This window comes from Schistocerca piceifrons, chromosome 8 (genome assembly GCF_021461385.2).
Source record: "Schistocerca piceifrons isolate TAMUIC-IGC-003096 chromosome 8, iqSchPice1.1, whole genome shotgun sequence".
NCBI classification, from domain to species: Eukaryota; Metazoa; Arthropoda; class Insecta; order Orthoptera; family Acrididae; genus Schistocerca; species Schistocerca piceifrons.
In genome coordinates, this window is record NC_060145.1 from 55,157,335 (window position 1) to 55,167,880 (window position 10,546).

Genomic DNA, 10,546 nt, shown 5'->3' on the forward strand with positions numbered 1-10,546 from the left:
CATGTCTTTAAAGCTTATTCGTTAAGAAGTAAGGATGTAAGGATTGTACGCAACAGTACTTGTATTACTCATGCTCGTTTGAACAGTTTGGTTATGTTCGTTTACTCGGTGCTGTTGTGCAGTCGTCGCTCTAATATAACTGATACTTATGAACCATAACACCAATAAGAATGTACAATCTACCAGAAATGAAACGTGTACTCGGCTTGAAAGAATTTAAAACGAAGAATGACAGAGGCATTTTTTTCACTCCATCTTATCCTGTCTTCCAAAAACTTTTTTTCGCGAAATTTTGCAGAGCTATTCAAATTTTGTACAGAGAACTCTAGAACTATAGCATACTTCAAAAATTTATATTTCTCGAAAGTCTGGTACCAAATACACATGACCTAGGATTGTCGTTGGCAGAGTTTGCAAATGGTGGTACACTTAGTGCCTTTTTTCCTGCAGGAACAACCTCCATGTCATCCTGTGCTGCGTGTGGAGTAAATGGTTTTAAGCAGTTCCGCTTGTGGAGTAAACGGTTTTCAACAGTTCCTTAGGTATTGCTTATTTAGATATGAGAGCTGCCTTGAGGTCGAATTTTGAAGCCTTCTAGCCCCATTGTAGTAGATCTAGTGGTTCTTTTACCAAGTTCACAATTGCAAATAAGTCCTCAGGGAATGCTGTCAACCAGCTGCTTCTGTAGGAGTCAAAGGTTGGTCGGTTTGTTGATCTGGGGGGAGGGGACCAAACAGCGAGGTCATCGGTTCCATCGGATTAGGGAAGTATGGGGAAGGAAGTTGGCCGTGCCCTTGCAAAGGAACCATCCCGGTATTTGCCTGAAGCGATTTAGGGAAATAACGGAAAACCTAACTCAGGATGGCCAGACGCAGGTTTGAACCGTCGTCCTCACGAAAGCGAGTCCAGGGTGCTAACCATTGCGCCACCTCGCACGGTGTAGGTGTCAGAGGCGACGTTGAGTGATGTCTTTGACACACATTTTTCAAAGATTTTACAGCGCAGCATATTTAATGGCTTTTATTTCATCTTCGAAGAACAGGGCTGCTATGAATTTCTGTCCAGTCTCATCAGCAGTAGCAGTGAGATTGTTGAATATCTTTGGTGCTTTCTGTAGGCTCTTTTTTGTCTTCATTCTTTTGAGGAACTTCACTTTTCCTCTGTCAAAAAACGACACAGTTGCATTGCAACCACTGATGGCATGTAGGAAGAGAATGATGTGTTTCGATACTTGAGACGACTTGAAATTTAAGGTGCTATAACTATACCACAGCTCCTTGTTCGCTTTTTTCTGGCTTCAGTTGAAAAATGTGGGGGGAAAACGAGACTGAAACGACAGAAACAGGAGAAAATCGGTTGCGGTAGAAATTTTTTTTCTTTTTTTTTCTTCCTTTCTTTTCTTTCGTTCTATTTCATATCTATATGTATGTTTCCGATGATATGGCATAGTGTTTATTTGTCCTCTGATTGTTAGAGATAATATGTTTTGAAATTAATTTTTTACATGAGTAAATACGTTTCTCTTGTTTATTGAGTCGGTAAAATATTTTGATTCTTTGCTTATCATTCGCTGAAAATTTTTATTGTGATTAAAATAGTTTGTGTAATTAAAAATGTATTGAGATACTGAGTAAATAGAACGAGAGTGAATTGGGAGTATCGTCAGTGACGGTCCAAAACTAAAATTAAAAGCAAAGTAGGAATCAATCTAGCCACCAAAAAAAATATGTATATAAAAAGAAAGAAGGCTCAATCTAGCAAATGAACAATAAAATTGGAGTCCGTGTTAGATGGAGGAGGCGCGAACGCGTAGGCCTATGGTGTGCTGTCTGTAATGGTTCTCTTTCAAATCGGTGCAAACGAAACTCTTTAATGGTGATATGTACTTCTGTTCTTTCCGTACCGGATTCTGAAAATGTTTATTGTGGTCAGAGAAGATGGACTGTGTAAAACCGCCAACTCAACTGGGTGGTGTAACTACGACAATACAGCCGTGTACGGACGACATTGCATTTACAGGTTTTGAGGTGAACTGTGTTCGCTTTTACTGGATCACGTGCACTTAAATTTCAACTTATGTTCACGTTGTGACTGAGAGCAGAGTAACTAATCATTAACTGTGCCAATTGCGTATTAAAAATTGTGTACCATGAACGTGCTGATTGCCGCCAAGCGTGGTGTGTTCGCGGTCGTGGTTTTCGCGAAACTGGTAATTACCAAGAATGACTGACTATCGAAGTCGCGGGGAGCAAACGATAAATATAGAACGTGCGATCCTAAATCGATCGTGCGACTTTTGTGGCGGGCATTGTGAGTATGTTTACGGTGGTCACTACAGCAATGAGAAAAGAAGAGCATTACAAAAATATAATTACAAAGGAGACGACTTGCCTTACTCGTCGTCGGTGTTGTCGTCATGTGAAAGTCCACTAGAGGTGTACGCTACGGGAACGATTCCCTTTTTGCCATAGCCTGGGTAAACTGTGCCAATATCACGCAAGAATATGGGTAGATGCACTGAAGTGACCTTATCTCTAGACGATACTCTGACAACGAAACACTTGCGCGACTCTCGTTCTATTCCACCGAAGCCCAAATATGATCGATTTCACTCTTTGAAGGTCGTTCTCTATGGTTCTTCCTTCTTGCAATGTGCGAGTCGTCCACTTCAACAACTGTACTCGGTCCACCAATCGGTACACCGTCGTTCGTCACTACCACATAAGACACATCTTGGCAAAACCCGAAATAGTCGCACACGGTATTAGAAGATAAGCTTGCAAGGTGTAGTCTCGATTCCAGCAAGACAGAAGAATTACTCTAGTCTGGATAGATAGTTTTGAAGAGTCGCACCATTAATTCCTCCTTATACTCGTTCGTTTTCCGCACTGTCTGCAATGAAACTGTAACGGTATTTCAGCGTCGAAACTCTTCTTACGAACTTTTGCACACTTCGCACCACCACAGTCCCTTCTTTCCTCGTCCGGTAGTACTCCATATTTGCGACAAAAAGTACAAAAAAAAAAAAATTCTACGCTGGATAGGCATGGAATTAGATTTTTCCATGTGAGAGAATCGCCAGAAACGGTCAGCAACACCAGATATCCACTGATTACCGACATAAATCGTCTGCTTTTCCCTACCAACTCACAAATAATTCGTGGAGATATGTAATTTAGAGCAACTAAGAGAACAACGGAAAACTGATAAAAATGACGATCACTAATAATTGACCATAACGCCCGCCACCGGAGTCGCATGATCCAGTTAGCATCGCAAGTTCGATATGTATCGTTTGGAACCCGCGACTTCGATAGGCAATCACTCTTAGAAATTACCGCCTAACTAATGAATTGTAATTACGCGATCGGAAAACTTTTAAACTGTGTAATGGACAGTGTTACCTAAAATCTCGTGTGTGATAGATATGAAATCATGGACACACGCCACTCTGAGTGTTGTTAACAACAACAACGTACAGTCCGCCAGTGGCCTATACGAGTAATATGCCACTGACGCCATCTGCGCTGGATTGAGATCATTTGCTACAAAAGAAAATCATCGGCAGTCTTAATCCAATCAACGGAGCTGATCCAACACGCCGCCTGTACCGACGAGCTGCTGTACTATCATCTTCCACATCACAACACACTGTCGTTATCTCAACACATCAGCAACGAAAAGATAAGATGTAATGCTTTGCGCTCTCCCTATTGGAAGACTAAACAGTAATTCTTTAAAACCCATAATTTTGTTTAACTTTGCCTATGGTATTAAAACTACTTTCATTGAACTGTTCGCTTTCATTGTAGGTATTGTTGACCCGCCATTATTTATAAGCAGTTTTCATTCATTTAAACTATATTTCATTTCAAGTTAACGCTGCTGCTTTTGCGTGTATTTTTGTTTGCATTTTGGAAGGAAGTATTATAAATGTGAGCGTAGTACTTAATTCAAAAGTGAGCTGGCATGGTTTATTGTGTGATACGTTCGCGCGCGAAAAAACGCGGTGTCCGCCATTACTTTCTGGGCAATAACCAATGGGATCAAAGCTATTTATTCGGTATTGGTGCAAGCTTTGCGACGAGGGCAAAATTGAATGTGACAGCTGTCAGACCATACAGGCGGTTTACATCGTACTCAGAGTCATGTTACCACACTATCACGAGTGGAAACATAGAGTTTTGTTGATTTCAGGGGATAAGTGTAGAGAAGTAAAGCCTAAACCTTAATCGTATACGGGTTTATTACTAGAAATATGTGGGATTTACACTTTTGGGAGACTATTTCATTCAAGTATGTTTTGTTCCACACAATTCGGAAGTAAAACAAGATCTTTTGGGGCGATATAATAAGACACATTCTCAATAGGGTTATTTTCACAAGTCTTTCTATAAACACATCTGTGATCTCAAAGTACAACCTCTGGGAACCGTTTTCTTCACACTCCCCGACCACAACAACAAAGGTCGATGCTGAGCAGCATCAATTTCAGCAACTACAATCAATTAGAGTTTCGGCGTCCTCATCAGTTTACTTAATATTGAAGTGCTCAGGAACAAATCTTTTGCCATTGTTACTGACGTTGTTTCATTAAATGTGACAATTTAAGCAGTTAATCTTTCACTATAAGTGAACATTCTTTGTTTTGTTGTATTAGTTCAAATGGTTCAAATGGCTCTGAGCACTATGGGACTCAACTGCTGAGGTCATCAGTCCCCTAGAACTTAGAACTACTTAAACCTAACTAACCTAAGGACAACACACACATCCATACCCGAGGCAGGATTCGGTCGCGCGGTTCCAAACTGTAGCGCCTAGAACCGCTCGGCCACTTCGGCCGGCGTTCTATTAGTTCAACACAATTTTATTACCCATAAGCAACTCAGTTTATTGTTAATTGAGTTAAGTTCCTTTATTCCTAATACAGCAATAATAAACCTAACGTATTTCGCTTCACTAATATGCTTCTAAAAAATCTTTTGTCCTTTATATTATACAAGGGTTCGCTGAAAAGTAATAACTTCTAACTTTAGTGTGGAAACTCTTAATGTTTTTAAATAAAACAAACTTTAGTAACATTCTATATCTTTATGTCTACGTGTTTATTTCTCAACACAGTCACCCTGGCGTCAAACAACTCTCTCGCAAGGAGAGACCAGTTTATTGAGACCGTCACTGTAAAACGATTGACATTCTTGACGGAACCACGTCACCTCTGCTTGCAGCGCTTCATCACCAGTGAAGTACTCGAAGGTGTTCTTGAAATTTCAAATGAAACCTGGATGGGGCCAAGTCAGAATTGTATGGAGGATGATCGATGGCTGTGAACCAAGGCATCGGATTGTTGTAGACGCTGCAGCGCTCCTGTGTGGTCTGGCATTCTCATGCCGAAGGAGAGAGTGCTCTATTTGTGGACGAAGTAGCGTGCGGTTAGAAAGTGGATTACAGTATGCTCTTTCTCACGTACCGTCACGTCACGTTACGCTCCGTCACGTTACACGGTACAATTCGGAAGGTTGCAATTTGAGTCGGCGAAACGTGAAAGTCGATCGAGTAATATGGATTGGCTTGCAATACCTCAGCCAATATTGAGAACAGAATAGAAAATTAATTTGGAGGCGTTATTTTTAAGCACGCTCTCGTATCTTTCTGCTAATTTCAAAGTTTTCAGAGTTGTTATCTTGATAACGTGTTTGTTAGGGATTATGTAACAGTAACAAAAATAAGTGAATAGTGGAAAAATTATTTGCTTGGCAAGTAGAAAGTTGATGTTGTTCGTTAACCACGTGATTGACATATCGCCGGCCGCTGTGGACGAGCGGTTCTAGACGCTTCAGTCCAGAAGCGCGCTGCTGCTGCGGTCGCAGGTTCGAATCCATCCTCAGGCATGGATATGTGTGATGTCCTTAGGTTAGTTAGGTTTAAGTAGTTCTAAGTCTAGGGGACTGATGACCTAAGATTATAAGTCCCATAGTGCTTAGAGGCGTTTGAAGCAGTTTGATCGATAAATCAAATAATGGTGACGCTTGTATAGCGACGAAACGAATGTTTTTCTAAAAGTGGGAAAAATTACCTTTTTCGGACATAGATTTTCTATATCAAAATTTAATCAAATACCGAAGTTTCAGTGCTCAGTCGATGTAGCATTTTATGCTCTACATTTTTATTGAACTTGGCTTTTTCGATTAAATACTTAATTTCAGAGGAATTTGAAAAAAAAAACAGAAAAAGCCCGAAACTTTCGTGATTTTCTGTTGTTCATTGCTGAAGCTCCATTCAGAAATCGGGGAATATTGAACTTATTCACATGAAAGGCCTTTTTGTGTAATTAAAACAGTCTCCGGATTTCTACTAATTTTTGGAAGCTAGCATAATTTTCTTGGCGTATTCGCACACAAGCTATCGTATGTGCTATCTGATATTGTGTGCTAAGGTAAACAACTGTTAACAGCAGAAATGCTGTGTCAGTCATTCACCTGGGTCATAGAAAAAACTGAACTAGACACTTATACACTTTGTCACTTTGCAGCAAGAAGCGTTGTCAGGACGGGAAGGTGCCCGCTGCATTTGCGGTCACCATAGCGACGTCATTCATGTAACCGCTATCGCGGGACACACAAATGGAAGATTTTCGGGTGACTGCAGACCTGCAAATTACTGCTCTTAGTTATCCCGAAGAGAATATATCAGAACTGAGCGTTGCCTTTTTAGAGGCAACTCAGTGGACTGCGTCGCTCCATACAGCAAGAAATCGCCTCCATGAGATCAATCTTGCCTCCAGGCGCCCTTTGCGAACATGGGACAACCGGTTGGCAAGTTGACTTTTTTTTTTTTAGTTCAGTCGGTTTTTTCAGTCGAAGGAAACAACCGAGTGAAACTAGTCTCTGTTGCCATGTAAGCTACATGAATGTTGTCACTCAGTGGGCTTTGTACTTTTCCAGCCTTTTCAGTTATCCACTACTCTGCAAAACTGAAGGACGAAAGTGACTTTCGCTTGATGTGTTACCAACTAACACAGCTTGATGAAACCTGGACCAAACATAGAAATGTGCAATGAGACGAATAGAAATGGCACTTTTATTCAAAGACAGCAGTTACACTGAAGTCATGTCGTTTCATAATGTTCCCCTGGACGGTAGAAAGGGCGGCCATGGTACTTAATAACGTGTTTGACTACCAAGGACGGTAATGCATGTTCTGCAACGTGCTCCCAGAGTGGTCACAAGGTTGGTAAGGAATCCTTGGGACAGGGCGTTCCATTCGCCCACTAACGCAGCTGACAATTGCTGGATGGCCATTGGTGGACGTGGATGTGGTCCACTACTGCTCCCCACCCCACTCATCCCACATGTGCCCAATGTTATTTAAGTCGGGGGAATGGGCAGGCCAGTACATTCGCCAAATACCCTATCATTCCAAGAGCTCCTCGATCTGCACAATTCGATGCGGTCGCGCATTGTCATCCACGAAATTGAAGTCAAGGCCGAATGCACGCTTTACAAGCCACACATGGGGAAGGAGTACAGTTTCACAATAACGTCCACTAGTGAGGGCACCGTGTTCAAAGACTTGGAGGTCAGAACGCTCATGCAACATTATGGCTCCCCACACAATAACTCCCGGACCATCAAAACTTTCATGTGCGACAAGGCTGGACGTACCCTCGCGCGGCGAGAGGTGGCAACACGTCATGCTCCTGGTAATATTGTCGAACATGATCGTTTTGCCGGTCCAAGTGTTACAGTGTGGAGAGCCATAATACTGCTTGCGGGTATTGACCTCCAGATATTTGAACACGTTATGCTCACTGGTCAATGTCATTAAAGCACTGTTCTGCTTTCCTTTGTGCGTCTTTTAAGTGGTGCATTCGATCGTGCCTTCAGTTTTATGGGTGAAAATACCCGACCGCATCGAAGTGCGCAAATGGAGGACCCCGTGGAACGAGAGGATATTCGGCGCACGGACTGGCCTACCCGTTCCCCCAACTTATGGGAACCACACCGTGGTTCAGGTCGAAAAAAATCGATTTTCTGTTTTCATCATATTTCGATAGATTAAGGTTCTATTTAAGTACTCTGAAAACGATTTTGCTGAAAAAAATTTTTTTCCCGGGCATTTAAAGAGCATTTTCCTACCACGTGTGCTTATGTGCCACACCCAGTTTTCTGTCACCCACTTTTCTGCATACATTTTAGATCTTTATACCCCCTAAATTGTACGTTAGTGATATTTTTTTTACTCCCGAGTGTGTTGGCTATCCTTGGAATGCAACGGTCGGTATTCTTTTGTTTCTGCTGTCTGTAAACAACACGCTTTCAAACACGCGGTTAGTTTTGTTGAAGAGTGATTGCGAGTAGTTGTTATAGAAAACTTGCAGGTATACTATGGGCAGGCAATTAGGAGAAATAAAGAAAATCTGGAGGCAAGAGAGATGTTTGGGCTATATTCTTCCATAAGTCCTCTACTGATAATAAGCCATGTCACGGATTGTGTGCATCGGGGGAAACTTCGTGGTACAAATACAGTAGGGCTTAGGCAACTTATTCTCACCAGCATTCTCTTCCTGCTGCTGTTATTACAGCAATTAAACCTATTTTCAGAGACTTGGCTCATCCTGACCTTCTAAGGAAATGTCTGCATGGGCTGACACAGAACCCAAATGAATGTTTCAACATCATAATTTGGAACCGCCTTCCTATAACTGTATTTGTAGGCATGCATACAATGAAACTAGGAGTTCATGATGCTGTTATTACATTCAATTGTGGTAGTATTGAAAAGTGCTGGGAATTAATCCGGGCCGGCCAGAGTGGCCGTGCGGTTCTAGGCGCTACAGTCTGGAACCGAGCGACCGCTACGGTCGCAGGTTCGAATCCTGCCTCGGGCATGAATGTGTGTGATGTCCTTAGGTTAGTTAGGTTTAAATAGTTCTAAGTTCTAGGGGACTGATGACCTAAGATGCAAGTCCCATAGGGCTCAGAGCTATTTGAACCAATTAATTCGGGTGAAAATATGATCACTGGACTGCAACATTGCAATCAAATGTGGATAGCCGATGCAGACAGGTCTGCATCTAATATGGCCAAGAAAGCAAGACAAAAAACATCCAGGAAGGTTAAAAAGAAGCAGGAGACCTGCTAGAGGCCAAAGAAGGACCATCATATGCAGCAGGACAGTTTTAATTAACTGTAAGTAACGAATTTCAAAAGTTTTTCTTTAAAGTCAATTTACCGCAAACTATAATTTTTGGTACATGTGCCCCATTATATCAGCAACTATCATAGATAAATGAATGAAATTTTCAGAGACTCTGCATAGCACAAAAAGCCACCTCTGGTGCTACGTTCATTAATTTTCCCCCATTAGGAAGTCCACAAAAATATTTTCTGCAGAAAAAACTTAATATTGTCGTTAATAAATTTAAAAAAGTATTTCTTAAAAACTATAAAATGGATGAAGTAGATTTTAGTACAGTTGACTCTATTAGCATCATGTAACACAGTAAAAATATTAAGGTCGTGCATCAAATAGTTTTTTCAGAAATGGGTCAAATACTTGCCTAAATTAACATGGGTTTGATAGGCATTTTGTGGCACCCTTAAGCCCCATCGAGCAGACGTGGAATGCGTAGGGGAGGCGTATTTCTGCACGTCCACATGCATCGATGACCATTCAGCAGTTTTGCCATCTCCACTCGTGGAGGAATGGAACGCACTATTACAAGAACTTCCTGCCAATCCTGTAGTCAGCATTGGAGCACGTTGCGAAGCAGGCACTGCCGTCCGTCGTGGTTCCTATTAAGACCAGTGTCACGCCGTTTGCATTGTCCAGGGGACCATCATGTATTCGCGACTTTAGTGCAGTTGTATTTAAATAAAACTGTCATTTCTCTTCGTCTCATTGCGCATTTCTTTCAGTTATCACCTGTAATATGCTGTTCTTTCTGTGTATGGCCCATCTTTCACCGAGCTATGTTGCTTGATAGTGGCACAAATCTGCGAAAGTTACTTTCCCCCTTAAGTTTTGCACACCAATGGGCATCAACCGTGACTACAGTTGCTAAATTTTTTAGAGTCAAGTTAATTACCTTGTTTCAAAGCGATATGAATAAAAGTATATTTCTAAAAATTAAATATTTTCAAAATTTATTTATTTATTTTCTTAAATACGAATTTTTCGTACTTCTGGCATTAGATATCGATTTTTGGTTTGTTTCAAAAAGTTAAAAACTGGTGCTTCATTTTTTTATTTAAATCCATTGAAGCTGTGTCTCTTTTTTCGCTGGTTTGCACCCACCGCCGATAACTCCATTTCGGTAAATGCTGAGCTGTCGTGAACGAAAAGTACATAAGTTACAATTCTTGTAATTATTTGGTGACTTAATCAATTGCTTTTTAAGCTTATGTTGTCACTTGAGGGAACGATTTTTTTAAGAGTAACATTTACCATCATTCATTAACTTTCTGTGAATTTCCTTCATTAACATAATAACACCCTTGCAGATACTGCAAATCCCTCTGAATCTATCTAGAGGAACACTTTT